Below are 15,254 nucleotides of genomic sequence, written 5' to 3' on the forward strand. Positions count from 1 at the left end.
AGATGGCACTGTAATGGCATAGGTATCATGCTGTGGGGCATAATGCAGACACATTGGGAGGTCTTAGTATGCCACTGCTGCCACCTACTGGAAGGAATCAGATCTGCATTGACTTCAGGTTTTGTTTTGGTTTTTTTTAAATAAATAAATATATATATATATATATATATCTTCATTCTTTGGTGGATTTAGTGTGAAAGTCCAAAGATGTGTGGCCAAAACTAATAGAGACCTTATTAATATATTTTGGACCGTAGTAGTTTCTCGTTAAGAAAATAAGTAGACCTATGATTACTCCTCTTTAGTACAGTTATGTCTCTTTTGTTGGCAGTGAACTTGGAATTTCTTATTTTTTCCTCATACACATGCTTACTTGAATACCAGTTCTCCTTGGTTCAATGGGACTTACTCCTCAGTCAGCGCATAGGACTGCAGCCATAATTTTGTGTATTCCTGCTTTGCAATGCTATGAAAGTTTCCCTCTTTTACTCTGTATTTAACATAGTTTCTTTGTTTTTGGATTTTTCCCCACAGTTTTTAAAGAGTAATTGAACAGTAATTGTAGAAATGCCAGCCCTTCAACCCCATTTCCGTCTTTCCCATTGTCATTCATTTCCCATACCTTTTAGGAATCTCTCTTTATACTCCTAATCATGGTTCCTAACAATGGAGAAGACATACAGTGGTACCTCGGGATACGAAATACCCAGGTTACGAATTTTTCAGGATACGAAAAAATCCCATAGGGATTTATTGTTTCGGGTTACGAAAGTTTTTTCGGGTTACGAAAAAACTCCGGCGCTATTTTAAATGGAGCCGCGGCAGAGCCGCGGCTTTTTTCCCCATTAGCGCCTATGGGTTTTCGGCTTACGAAGGCTTTTCGGGTTACGAAAGCGGCCGCGGAACGAATTATTTTCGTAACCCGAGGCACCACTGTACTTTGTCTCCTTATGACAAACCTGTATCAGTGCTTACTTGAGCATTTGAATCTATGTTAAGTTATGGACACTTTTATGGAGGGGTAGTTATGTAGTATATGCTTAAATCAGCATTCTTATCTGGGCTGTGTGTTCATTGGATGAACAGAACTCCCAGATTCCTTTGGCCAGCATGACCAGTGTGGAAAGTAGTCCCAAAAGAACATTTTTCAGCAAAATACAAAAGCCACTAGTCAGGCTGTGCCAATTGCAATAGCTGGCATCCTATCAGAGATTTATGTGTGCACCAGTGCAGCTGTAAGTCCCTTTTTGGATGGCCTTGCACTCCATCCCAAAATCTCCATCATCCACAAATTGTCAAGGCCAGAGATGGATGATTTCTGTTGTCTCTTGCTGATGGGGAGAGAGGCAGGAGCAATTCAGACCATGAAGATGCAGCTGCTCTGAGCTCCTGAGAGAGGGAAAAGATGGACATATTCCATTTGAGAGTGTGCCTTCTCTCCCTCTGAGCTGAGACCAGCTGTAGCATCTCCTTCCCTCTCTACCAATAAGTGACAGCAACAGGAGTTCCTCCAGGGGCTGTGGGGTGGTAATGAGGATGAGGATGAGGTACTGCACATGCAGAGAGCTATATGCAGATGTAGGATCCAGGCCAGACTGAGCCCTCAATCTGTCTGATTGCCTATCAGATTCCTGTCTCACACACCATTCCTGGCACACTCAGGCTGATTAATATATGGGTTAAATACATAAAAATGAAACACCAAGACATGGATACAGCAAGCATAAGGGATGCGGAGGAATATCTTCCCCCATCAACTCATCCACGTAGTAGAAAGGTCTCATTTTTAGAGGGGTCTCATCAGGAAAGAACTAAGAATGACCTAGGCCTGGGGAGTGGCAGCCAGGAAGGCTGAGGCAGCCCCACCAACATTTACGTATATTACATTTCAGAGAAGATAATGACAGATTATTATTATTATTATTATTATTATTATTATTATTATTATTATTATTATTATCTTATATCCTGCCTTTCTCTCAACATAGGGACTCAAGGCAGCGAACAACAAATATAAAACAATACAATTAACAAACAGCCTTAAATAGCCATTCTGTTCCTTGGTCTCTTAGAGTGCATTCTAATACATGTCTGTTTAGAAGTAAACCTATTTGTGTTTTAATTTGTTACATTTACATAGCACCTGTCCTGTAATGAACTTAGGCAAAATTTTATCCACACTACAATCCTGTGAGATAGGTCAGGTTGGAAGAGAGTAACTGGCCTCAGGGTCAACCAGTAGGAATTAGAACCTGTGGGCTAACCCCATGGTATCCTGCCCACAGTCCCATCCCATTTCCGCCATTCATACCTACTTGGGCTGGTGCAGTAATAGGTGAGTGGTCACACATCCTTTCCCCACCATGGCATGGAGCCACCACCACCATGCACCCCTCTACTGACATCTGGGGCTTTTAGGATATTTAGCACCCTAATTTTCCTAAATCCTAGTCTAAAACTGTAAGCACAACACCGCACATCAGCTCTTCAATATTCAATGGGGCTTTCTCCCAAGTAAAGGGGTATAGGACTGTAGCCTTAGAGTCTATATAATGTCCTGGAATTCCCAAAACATTTTGCTTGCATATTAGATTTGAGTAGGCTTTCAAAGAAAGCATAGCTGCTGTCTTTCATGCTATCTTCTGTTCTTTTCCTTCTTTCATCCATCCTTTCAGCAATCCACGCCTGGTAAAAATACACATGTGTGCTCATCAGTTCCCTCCACTTGAAGGCTTAGTAACAGGTCAGGAAAAACAATTGGCATTAAACATGTTGGGCAGCTGTGAGATCAATTGACATGGAAGGTCAAAGGGCAGGAATTCTGGGAGGGCTGAAACTGGAGGCGCATGCAGCCATCCTGCTCCCTGAATTATCCCCAATGGCTTTAGACTCAGTGTAAGGGATGGAATGCCCCCTTTCTGGGAGAAAATTCAGCCTGCATGGTGAAAAGGAATGTGACTTGTTTTATAGCCTTGTGGTTTCCTTATTAAGTTTACCAGATGCAGTCTGACAGTATCAGTAATTAACTGGATTTAAAGATTGCTCCTTTTGCATTTTGGTTTGAAAAAAGCAATTGCTTTCTTAGGGCTGGTTTGCATCACTAAATTTTTCTATGTTCACATATCATGGGGAAAGTGAACACAAGACATTTTGTTGCCTGAGCCCCACTCCATGTACAGGAAAGGGGCACAGCAATGTCAACTAGCAACCAGAACCAAGGAAGGTTCCAGAGGGGAACAGGTGCAAGGTAAATGACAGGAGCCCAAGGGTTTGGAACTGCAGGGCCAGACTGTAGAGGGGATCCATCACAACCCCCTACTCTTAGATGAAACAAGTACTGTATTTAAAATCTTTTCATTGTGCAAAAGTTAAATGAGTTGGCTCACGGCAGCAGTGGCGGTGGAGGCTCCCATGTCAGAAAAGTGGTGAATCCATTCTAGGATTTGCCTAGCTTTAGAAAAAATATTCCAAGGTGCTGAACCTTTTTAGAGCTCAGCACCTTAAATGTCTACTTTAAAGCCATTCAGAAACCTGCAGTGGATTCGCCACCCCACTGACAAAGGTGCCACCACCCACCACTGTATGACTCCAAGTTGCTCAAGATTTCATTGATCCAGAAAGGTGGGTGGGGTAAAATCTAAATAGCAGGACTGAAGAGACAATTTTTAAAAACAAAAAAGGTGTTCCGAGATAATTGTTGTTATTTGCTATCAAGTCAACTTTGACTTATGGTGACCCCATGAATGCGTGACTACTAAGAATGCTGGCCATCAAATGCCCTGCTCAGGTTTTGCTAATGCAGGGCTGTAGCTTTCTTGATTGAATCAATCTACTTGTAGTGTGACTGGAGTAAAAATAAGCTAGGAAAGCATGCCTGGCTGATTATGTCCATTGGGTTGGATTCAGACTATGTAAGTCATGCTTTAGACACATTGAAATCAATGGGGCATGTTAGTCACAACTAAAAGATGACAAAGATGTAGAGAGATCTTATAGCACCTTTGGGTCTAACTGAAAGAAAGAAGCTGGCAGCATGAGCTTCAGTCTACTTCCTCAGAGGCATATGCTGGAGTGGAAGCTGGGGACATATATATGGCATTGATATGTGAGAAAGTCAATTCAAACTTGAAATCTTACGTGTATGGATGTGAATTTGAATTAACCTTCTCACATACCAATAGCACATATATATCTGTCCCTGGCTTCCACTCCACCATATGCATCTGAAGAAGTAGACTTTAGTCTACGAAGGCTCATGCTGCCAATTTCTTTCTGTTAGTCTCAAAGGTGCTACAAGATAGTTTTTTGTGGGTTTTTCGGGGTATGTGGCCATGTTCTAAAAGAGTTTCTTCCTGCTTGGGGGTTGCATAACTAGCAGGAAGAAACTCTTCTAGAACATGGCCACATAGCCCAAAAAATTCACAAAAAACTATGGATGCCAGCCATGAAAGCCTTCGACTTCACAGTGCTACAAGATCTTTCTGCATCTCTGATTCTACAAACATGGCTACAACTTTGAATTCTACCACTATGAAAAGTTGACAAAGGCCAAAAACCATGGATACCATGGTGAAAGGTATTGAAAGCCACAAACAGGTACAACTGAACCAACAAGGACATAAGTCGACCATCCAGTTCCTGATGTACATCATCAGCCAAACAGACCAAACCCAGACTGACTCTGATCTAGATCATTTGTCTCATTTAAGAACCCCTGGAACTGTGAGACCATATTTAAAGGAAGTACTGCTTTAAGACTGCATTGCAGAATCTGCTGGCTATATTGGCCAGGAATGATGGGAGTTGTAGTCCTACACATTTAGAAAACACCAGGTTGAGGAAGTGATGAAGCAAGGGAAATAGGTCTGGCAACTACTGCACAAAACCTAGATCCACTATATCATTTTTCATATCTTTTTGATGCATATGTAGCTTGCTGGATATAAATGAAAAACAACCTTTATTTGAAAGTGCTCTTCAGTGAACTAAATGACAAGCTCCATGACTTAGCATTAGAATTTCCAAGGCAAAGAGGAGAGCACTTCATGAAACTAATTTTCTAAGAAGACAGTTGATTGCCAGTGTAACCTCATGAGAGTGTAGGAAACTGTTCTCTAACAATTTATGCACAGAACAAAGGCAGATGGCCCTCTGAGGTTTGAAAAGGGAGCCAACAGAAGAGTGAACAAATGAAATAAGGAATATGCAAATAATCTCTGTATCCAAATACTGTATTATGCAAATATGTACAAATCAGGACTGGTGCATTTTACTTTTTCCAGTAGCATGAACTCAGCTCAAACCAACTCCTCCTATGTAAAACATCTGAAATATGTCCTGGCAAGTCTGTTTAACTGAATCAAGTTATGAGTGACATGTCACAGATGTCACCAATTTCCAGCTAGTTCGTGCTAAGTATCATCATGCATATTCTGTCATCTTTGTAAACCTAGTATACATACTCATACAAAGAACTATGTCTGTTTTCTGATCTTGGTCCAGGAGATAGGATGGCATTATCTATTTTCACAGTGGGCTTGCTTCTCCGATTTTGTATATCTGTATGCATCTTCATGCGTTTGAGACTGTAAACTCAGGCTTATGTAATGGAGCAGGTCTTTAGGAATATTTCAATAGTCAGTCTCCAGAGAAGCAAGTTAAGAAGAAGCAGATTCTGGGATGGATGTTGAAGGCTTATTATCATCTGAGGTTTCTTAGTCTACCCCGTGCTAACTAATTTGAGAGCTTACGTTTTCCTGTTAAATAAGAAATAATCTATGTGAATAGTGGCTTCCCTTGGGAGCTTGAGAGGAAGGAATTCCACCAAGCCTTAGTCACTTTCCCTAAGACAACTATATATACTTGGAACCTTCTTTTACAGTCATCTTCTTCCATGTTCCTTCAAGATTTCCTCAATTGTCTTTAACACAAACCCCTTTAATGTGCTTTGATCCTGTCTTCTGAGACCTTCTCAGATTCAGAAAGTTACATTTTTGGACTCCAGCTGCTAAAATACCTCCGTCTACAAGGGCAGTGGATAAAAAAAAATCCAAGTCAACACGGCCATGGAATTCTTGGAACTCTGGTCCAAAAAATATTCTTTTCCAGGGTCTGCTTTTGAGACACATTGCTCTGAAACGTTAAGGCCCAAAACTAGAGGAAGAGCCTAACCTGTACTAACTAAAACAAAACAAATAAAACTACACACTGCTGACCATGTAGAAGATCAACTACTCCTAGAAAAACATGCCCATCCTTTATACCTGCCCCCCTTTCTTCTGAAGCCCTGCTTGTCCTAGCTGCCTCTGCTAAGGAAAATGAGGGGGCCACACAATGGACCTTCTCTATGGGAGCTTTGTTGTTGTGGCATGCCCTCCCTGAACATCTTCTTTGTAGCCTTTCTGGCTCCATGTGAGGACTTCCCCCGTTCCCCCAGAACTTTTAAAACTTATAATAACATCATAAATTACATGAATTATATAAATTGCATGATATGCCAAGCATTTTGAGTCATGATTGGACAAATTCATTATTGGGGTTTTTTCTTTTCTGCTAATTTCCCCTCCTAATGTTGCAAATCATTGTTTTATAATTTTGCATTTTACTATTTTATGATTTGTGAGTCACCTAGAGAATAATGCCACTGGGTAGCCTCTATACATGACAATAATAAGTAAATGAGTAAATGTGGTGTGGTGTTTTGTTACATTTCAGGACATTCTCAAGATGGGGCTGACTCATGCATACCAAGTTTGTGACCTTGTACAGCCTTCTGTTGGAGATCCACTATGATAGACACCTTGTTGCACTGTTAAAGCTTTACTAGTCACTCTATCTTGTATTTATACTTTCCAGCTTTTCTTCTTTTCTAATAGTAGCATAATATTGGTGATAGATGTGCCCACATATAGCCACTTGAAGGATTCATTCCAGAACAGTCCCAGAACCTGTCACCGTTGTACTGTTCCCACTACCAAGGTCAAAAAGATTTGTGTCATATTGCAACTTTCCATCCAGTGGCTCCAATTCTATGGGAATCATGTGCAGACATGTGACTGGCGGCTGCCGCGCAGTTGGGGGTGCCAGCTGCCCAAGCTCCTAAGAATGATGGCTGTCACTCAATCTGTTCACCCGGCCTAACTTCTATTTCTGAGCGCGCCTGGTTGGCGGTCCAGGTCCCTCTGGATAGGGCAGTTAAGGCTGTTCTTAGCCGTCGGCATGCAGCTGGACTCTGGGAAAGTGAAGCCAATATTACATTGATAGCCTCAGGGTGCAATGGTTTTTTAGAGTTACCAATAAAGACTTGGTGTGATGACATTTCCTGCTGGACCTAACTTCCTCTAGGTAAATGAAGGCAGCTGCTGGCTTCAGAGTTATGGTGTTGGTGAGGGGATGCATACCAGGGAGTGGTACAACTTATGCCTGGAGGCAGAAAGAGCAGGTAGGAAAGTTTACTTCATTATATTTTTACTTTATTTATTTTTGCAAGACACACTGACAACATTTCTCAAGATTCAACAGTGGCACCTGTCAGGGTGCAAACCTTCCAGATAAAATCAGGTTGATCCTGTCTAAAGTAGGGGAGAAGCTTGTGGAAAGTAACGCATACAGAGATCAAAACATCCATCTGGAGCAGGGATGCCTGGGAGAGCCCCAGGTGCAGGGGTTCCAGGTCGGGGGTCAGTCAGCCATCCCTGGGGCCAATGTCTGTGCAAGGTGTCATGTTGAAGCAGTCAAAACTTTAGTTGTAGCCCAAATAGCCCTGACTTAAACAAAAAGCATGACCAAAGGGATTAAATTGTCTGTAAAGTGACACTTGGCTTGATTAGCTGACAGGCAGGAGGGGGAAGTGGACATCAGGCTTGTTCTACGTCTTTTTCATTGTCTTCTGTGGTCAGCTTTCAAGTTTTACTAGTAAAAGTTTCATGTAAATTTACTGTCCAGAGATGGATATCCATTCCAAAGGTGAGCCTCTCCCACTGCTTCCATACCCAGCCACCTGTTCTTCCATAGTTGGATACTGTTGACTTTAATTCCATAGTGCTGCAGTTGCTATGTATCTACATTCTTTGCTTTCCAAGTGCCTCTCCAAGTAGCTTCTCATTCAGCTGTACTATGCATAAGGAAAAGTAAAGTTACAATAGAGTTCACTAGCACTTCTCTTCCACCCTTTCCAGCACATGCTTTTTTTTGTCTCTCCCTAGCAGCATAATGTAGCAATATCAAAATATTTAGTAAGAAGAGGAAGAGAAAGTGGTGATGCTGGAAGTAGAGAAGAACATTCTTATTTCTAGATGGTTCATTTGTTCTCTCTTTCTCTCTCCTTCTCTCCCTCCCTTTTTCCTCAGACCACAGACAGTCAGTTATCTGGCATGGGCATGGGAAAAGGCATAATGACATTGCTCAGGGTCAGCTTGGTGACTTATACCTGAATTTTTCTGTGAAAAATACTTTCTGGACTGGTATACAGCCCTGGGTGGGTGGGTGGGTGGGTGGAGAAGCAGAAGAGAAAGTTGTCGCCATCATCTAGGAAAACTACCTTACCAGGCCCCAGGCTGCTCAGGAGCTGGCAGAACAATTCTTTTTCCCTGACAGAGACAAGTACTTATGCCATCACCACCACCACCCATCACTGCCTCTTCCACAGCCATTTTACCCCAGCACCTGCAATTACCTATGTTGTCATAATTATGCTGGCCAATGTATTCATGGCCAATATGTCAAGACATGAGCAAGTTCTTGTGCTACAGGGGGAAAGCGGAACTCAAGGCAGAACCACTGTGGTTTCATGGCAGTTATGCACATATCATATCATTCAGTTTTGGCTTTGCTTCAAAAGATCCTGAAATCACTGATGCCATCAGTTAGGAGAGCTTGTCAGTAGGAATACGCGTACTAATTCCAAGATTCAGTTCAGACACTGATTCAATGCTTCTTCTGATTCAATACTTTAGATTCCAGGCTTCTTCCCTCAGTAGGTTGAACTCAATTCACTTTGACCTGGATTGCAAACCTAAAATGAGATTCAGAAACGATAAGCAGAGGTCACTGACTGACTGTTACTGGAAATCCTATTGTAACTTTTTGTGCATCAGAATCAAATGAAATTAGCAAGCATACTAGCCCCTTAGAAGAATACTGGGCCTGCCACATTGCAGACAAATAGGTACAGGAGTGTGAGTGTGTGCACGCGTGCATATGCACACACATGCTATATTCAACTGTACTATATTCATTTTTTAAAAAAGAGAATAACTGTTTTCTGTTGTAATTTCAGGTGGAGTTGTACATGTTTTTTATGAAACACATATCATTAGTATTTTTTTTTATTTCTATATGAAATTGGGTGAAATTTGCTGATACAGTCAGCCACTCTAAGGGAATCAAGCCTGTTAAGCTTCAGATGACAGTGGATCTTTGTGCAAAATCTATCTCTGTATTATACAGTACAGGACTTTTTAAAAAACAAAAACAAAAAAAAACAACCCAGATGTACTTGTCTTTCTCTCTGGAATTAATAGGATATGTGCAGTGGCTTATGTAGACAGGGAATCCTACTATGGTGGTAATGTGGCTATTCACTTCCTACTCATTTTTAGCATGTCATGGGGGCAGGTAGTATGAAAAGTCTGTATACATGGAGGAATTTCCTAGTCAAGAAAGCTGCAAAGGGATAGGTCCACTGCCTAGGGATTTATAATGCTTGGAAATCACATGAAGGCTTTCAGAGTAGGAAAGCACATTAGTGTTGGAAGAATGGCTTGATAATCTCATTCTTTCTCAAGCCAAAGCACTCAGATTGGAGAACACCTAAAATGTGTTTGGGGATTACAAAGATGGATCTATCTGTCACTCAGCCCCACTGCTATCCTCCTGCCCTCTAATCTGTGCATTTTCAAAGAAACAAAGGCAAAATAGATATCCCCCCCCCCCCCAAAAAAAAAACCTGAAACCTGCATGAACACGTAGGTGAACCTAGCTCAACTTTTATCAGCTTCACAGAAAAACCTGCTTCACCCCAAAAAGCAAAAAACAAACAAACAAAACAAAAAACCCAAACCCTGGTAAAAAAAGGGGTCAGATATTAGACTTCATGCAAATCCTTACTCAGCAACCTTCATTTAAGTCCTATTATTGGATTCCTAGTGGAGAAATTAGCACATCATCATCCCTTCTCTCAGTACTATGCTATTGAAATTATTTGAAATCTCTGTTTTCCTGAAAGCTACTTGTTGAGCTTTCACTTCCAAGGCAATTTATTTTGTTATCCCCATTCATTACCTCAGGACAGGATATTGTATTGTTGATGGACTGGGGCTTTCAGGAGCATCACTGTAGGAACTACATGCATCTCTGTGTTTTTTCTTTTCTTTCTTTCTTTCTTTTTCTTTTTTTAATAATGAGGAAATACCCTGAACAGGATTGCACTGCCAGCCTTTTAAGTGAGTTTCAACATGCTCCTTGTCTCTAAAGCCGGTAAGCTACAATGCCCCACTAGGAGAAAGCTATGCCTTGGTGCCCAAGTTATCAGCAAGGACAAATCTTCTGCAATCCATCACAGCACATACAAGAGCAGCACAACACTGTCTTTCCACCACACCCCTCCTTCCCCATGCTGAGTGCCTCTCTCATTTGCTCTCTCTCTCTCTCTCTTTCTCTTGCTCTCTCTGCACTGCAAGGATGCATTGGCAGGTAATTCCAAACAGCCCCGGCGGGAAAGAAGTAATCAGCAATTTTCTGGTTCTTGTAGCCACCACTAGCTCCAGCAGGCTTATCAAGGTAACACACTGCTATGTCGGTAAGTGCTCTAATAGCTGTTTCCTCCCTGGGGCACAACAATGATCACATCCAGTGGCATTCCCTTTATTTATGGGTGCTGTGCACACACCTAGAGATCTGTCTGTGTGGGGCTGCATCTGTCTAACCTTCAGCCAGTATTTTAGGCTTTCAGTAACACAAACTGTAGGCAGAAGCAGGAGCCATAAGAGTGTCCATAAAAGAGTAAAGAAAGAGCTCTGTAGGGGTCCAATTAATAGCATGTGAGCTACCCAGACTAAACACCTGGATTCTATTCCTGGCTCTGACACATGTCTACTGGGAGACCTTGTTCACCCGGCCCCTGGGTTTTGCCCCTTTATTTGTTTTGATTAAAAATCCACAATCACATACTTTGAACAATATTCTTTCAGTTATTTCATACCTTATTCTGTGATTAAAGAATATTTTGTCATATATGCAGCTGTTGCCAACACCAGAAATATACACTTGTAACAATGCATAGAGCAGAAAATAAAAGAGATAATTAAAATAAGGAAGGCCTGACCTCTATAGCAGTGGACCAGTGTCCTGGACCAGTGCGGGTGCCTGGCAAGTTTCCAGGAAAGAAGGAAACAATTGTACCCAATGGGCACTAATTTAGTATTGGTGCCAGGCACTGGAAAATAGTAATTGCTGGTCCTTCACATCAGTCTGGGAAGCACTGCGCTACAGTCTAGTGGCTCATTTAAAAGAAAGTGTTTATGTGTTTTTGAAGGTGAAAAAAAAATCAAGGTTCTAACAGAAGAGGCTTTCCAAAAGTGTTTTTTGGACAAAGCTTTCAAAACGTTTTGGAAGACCATCAGGAAGAACTCCATGCTTTGCCTTTTGTAAGGGAACTCAAACAGTCCCCCCGTCACCCCAATTCTCACAATTTGTCATTTCCAACTTATGGCAACCCTGAGGTGACCCTATCATGGGGTTTTCTTGGCAATATTTTTTCAAAAGGGGGGGTGGGTTGCCTTTGCTTTCCTCTGAGGCAGAGAGAGTGTGTCTTGCCCAAGGTCACCCAGTAAGCTTCCCTGGCTGAGCCGGGATTTGCACCCTAGTCTCCAGAGTCCAGCATTCAAACCACTACACCACAATGGTTCTCAGTTCTCACAACAGGAATTCTGAAACAAAGATATAGCCCAGAAGTAGGTGCCTGGAATAGTCCATGAAGGAAGCCACTGATCCTTAAAGGGTATTACTGTGTCTGAACTGGACAATTATTTAAACATGTGCAGAGTTCGGACTTTGGGGACGGTGAGTCTATTTTATTTATTATTTATTTTATTTTAACTAAGCTTTTAAAAGCCCTCAGTCAATATGGCTGTTGGCCATACTAACTGGGGAGCTCTAGGATTCATAGCCCTAAAAAATAATGTTTCATGCCACCTATGAATCTCTTTCATTTCAACATAAACTTTCTGTTTGAAAGGTAACATTTAGGTACAATGTGTAGACAGCAATCAAACATTTAATACTGTAATTGGCCAAAGGTCCCAGCAATGTTTCATACAAATGAGTTCATTTTTGGATGGCCATCTGTTGGAGGTGCTTTGATTGTGAATTCCTGCATGGCAGAGAGTTGGACTTTGATTCTATGATTCTATGATTTTATGATTCTATGAGGGACTGCAGCAGAAATGCCTGGTATATTCTTGTGAGTCCATGGAAAAAATGGTTTTTCTACAGATGGATATTACTGAATGCTGTCTTCAGTGTTTTAATTTTAAAACAGAATCGTATGGTCATTTGCAAAGAGTACAAAGAAGTGATACAAGAACAACCTGAAGGCTGAAGAAAATTTAATTAAGCTCGTTTAGTTTCTCCCAAAAATAAGGTCAAGTGTGACTTGATGAAGGTTTAGGAGAGCCTGAGGGCACGATGGGAGCATTTAGTAGCAGAGAGCTCAAATAAAACGAATCAAGATCTGTAGGTTAAAAGTGGATACATTGTAATATGAAGCACAGTGTGAGACTGATAACATTCTCACCAAGTCTCATGAGACTCCTAAATATTAAAAAAAAAACCTCACCAAGAAAGTTTGGCCCAGTTGCCCACTCTTCTTCTTATTTCTCATTTTCAGAACAGCTCCTTACGCAGTGGCACAGCAAAGGAATGGATTCTCCATCACTTCCACCTTGCAAACCAAAGCTAAAAGAGGTGATTTACTTTAATGGTCTTGACCTAGAATGTGTGTGTCCTCAACGAGTCTGTTGCAATATCTCTGGGCATAAGCTGCCCCATTCATCTCCATAATAGGGTTAATACAGATGCTCAGAGATGATGATGCCAAGGCTGATATTAACAATTTCACTCTTCATGCAAAGGCGGGGGTAACTGAACAACACATCTTCTTCACATCACAGTACTTCGTCAGTTAATGCCCTGTTTTGGCAATTCAGGGGGCTTTTAAAAAATATTGTTTCCACTGCTCATCCTATCCTTGTTTAACATACCCTGTCACTTCCCCCAATCCAAATTCTGCAGTCAGATTCATACTTCAAAATAATATGCAGATTAAATATGTTTGCATGGATGTGTTCCAATTTACATGATTCATGCTGTTGTTTTGATTGGACATTCCATACCACATACATTTTTATTTCCCTTTGGCTTTTGTTTTTATTTTGGTATGAAAGCAAGTTAGGAAAGAGCATCTACCACTTTTCTCTGCAAAATGGAAAAGAAATGAATGAATGGGAAGGGAAGGGAAGAAAAGAAAAGAAAAGATTTACAGAGTGTTTTGAAAACACAACTCCTTAGGAAAACTGGAGAATGCAGAATATTTTCTATCACCTAAAGATGGGACTGCATTCTTTGAAAGCGTGTGTATGTGCCTATAGGTCACCTGTCAACTTATGGTGACCATTAATTTCATAGCGTTTTCTTAGGCAAGGGATTCTTGGAGGTGGTATTGCCAATTCCTTCCTCTGCAATATAACTTACATCACCTGGTAATTTTTGGTGGTCTGCCATCCAAGTAGTAACCAGGCCTAAATCTTCTTAGCTTCCAATGTCAGTCAGAATCTGGAGGTACAGATCCTCCAGTTTTTAGGTAAAGTTATTCAATTTGCCTACCGTTGACTTCTTCTTCTTCTTCTTCTTCTTTTTAATCTAGCAAACTGTTTAAAATTAATTTCTAGGTTTATTAATATTTAAAAAGCTCATTTCTACTTAACAATGATCCAATCTATTTTACTTAAGACTCATCCAAGTAACTGTTTAATTTTATTTTAACAAAAATGTTGAATTCCACCATTGTTTCAAGCAACTTAACACTTGTGTGGGTCTTTAGAAAGACTAATCCAACTAACTCTTCCTACACTCACCCCAAGATACTGAACCATGCAGACTTTACAGTAAGTATGGGAAATGTGTGGTCCTCCAGGTGTTGCTCAGTGCAACTCCCAGCATTCCTCACCAATGACTATGCTACTTAAATCTGGTGAGAAATGCTATCCAACATTATCTGGAAAACCACATCTTCCCAATCTTGCTTCATAGCTCTAATATCAAGCCATTTCCACCATCCCCACTTCACATAACATCCAGTCTGATGAACAGCAGTTGAAAGCTTGTTCACAATTTTTCATATTAATAAGAATGTTACTCTTATGTGGATTTTATGTCTCTCCCCTCAAATTGCCAAGGTTTTTTTTTTGTGTGTGTTTTATTTATTTACATATTTTTCCCTAGCTGTCTTTGGGGCCATTCAGACTACCTTTTAACCCAGTTCAGGATTCGAAATGTGCATGTGAAGTTCATATTGGGCCCGATTCTGTCGCAATCCATGTCGAGGCATGCACAAGGAAATGCCCCTTACCCCGGGGTATCCAGAATCGGGCTAAAATCCATCTTTTCCCAAAAGACCTGGGTTCCGCGAAATATGTACTTGCCCTCAATCACGGGGCAAATTCAGGGAGGGATTAGGGTCGGAGGACGGGCAGAGGTCAGAGCATTCCCTCCCCTCATCTGAGGGGAGGAGGAGGAAGAGGAGTAGGAGTAGGAAAGAGCCGAAGGACTGGAGGCTGAGGGGAGGCAAAAGGGGAAATCAGGGTGACTTTTGGGCTGCAAAGGGCTGTAAGAGGGAGGGGGAGTGGAGAAAGTGATGGAGGAGGAGGAGGAGGGAACCCTGGGAAGAAGGGAGCCATGGAGGGCATTCTCTAATGGAGCAGGAGGAGGAGGATGAAGGAGCCAGGGCAGCTTGGGAGGGGAGGGTCGGAAGGAAAGAGGAGGAGGAGGATTGCCCTGGGAAATAGGGCTGTGGGGCTAAGCCGGGGGATGTAGGGAAATCCAGCTGCAGCAGAAGGAGCCTCTTTTATTTCTGACAATTTATGCACATGATTTTTTGGGTGACATGTCTGTGTGCTAGCTTGTGCTTTATTTCCTCTTGCTCCTGGATTATTATTATTATTATTATTATTATTATTATTATTATTATTATTATTATT

General features: G+C 41.4%; 1 long non-coding RNA gene across 3 annotated transcripts in view; it reads right to left on the bottom strand.

The window, feature by feature from the left end:
* Positions 1-7,480: 7,480 nt before the first annotated feature.
* The window catches only part of LOC121924856, a 52,898-nt gene continuing 45,124 nt past the window's right edge, over positions 7,481-15,254 (bottom strand). Inside the window, exons 3-4 of one of the 3 annotated variants that reach the window (XR_006102741.1) lie at positions 8,675-9,013; positions 7,481-8,108 (exon numbers count right to left, since the gene is read on the bottom strand). This is a non-coding gene — a long non-coding RNA (uncharacterized LOC121924856). Of the gene's footprint in view, positions 8,114-8,553; positions 9,014-15,254 lie in introns of those variants that run through there. The other 2 variants (XR_006102742.1, XR_006102740.1) reach the window with 2 other exon arrangements.

The sequence above is a fragment of the Sceloporus undulatus genome, chromosome 3 (genome assembly GCF_019175285.1).
Source record: "Sceloporus undulatus isolate JIND9_A2432 ecotype Alabama chromosome 3, SceUnd_v1.1, whole genome shotgun sequence".
NCBI classification, from domain to species: Eukaryota; Metazoa; Chordata; class Lepidosauria; order Squamata; family Phrynosomatidae; genus Sceloporus; species Sceloporus undulatus.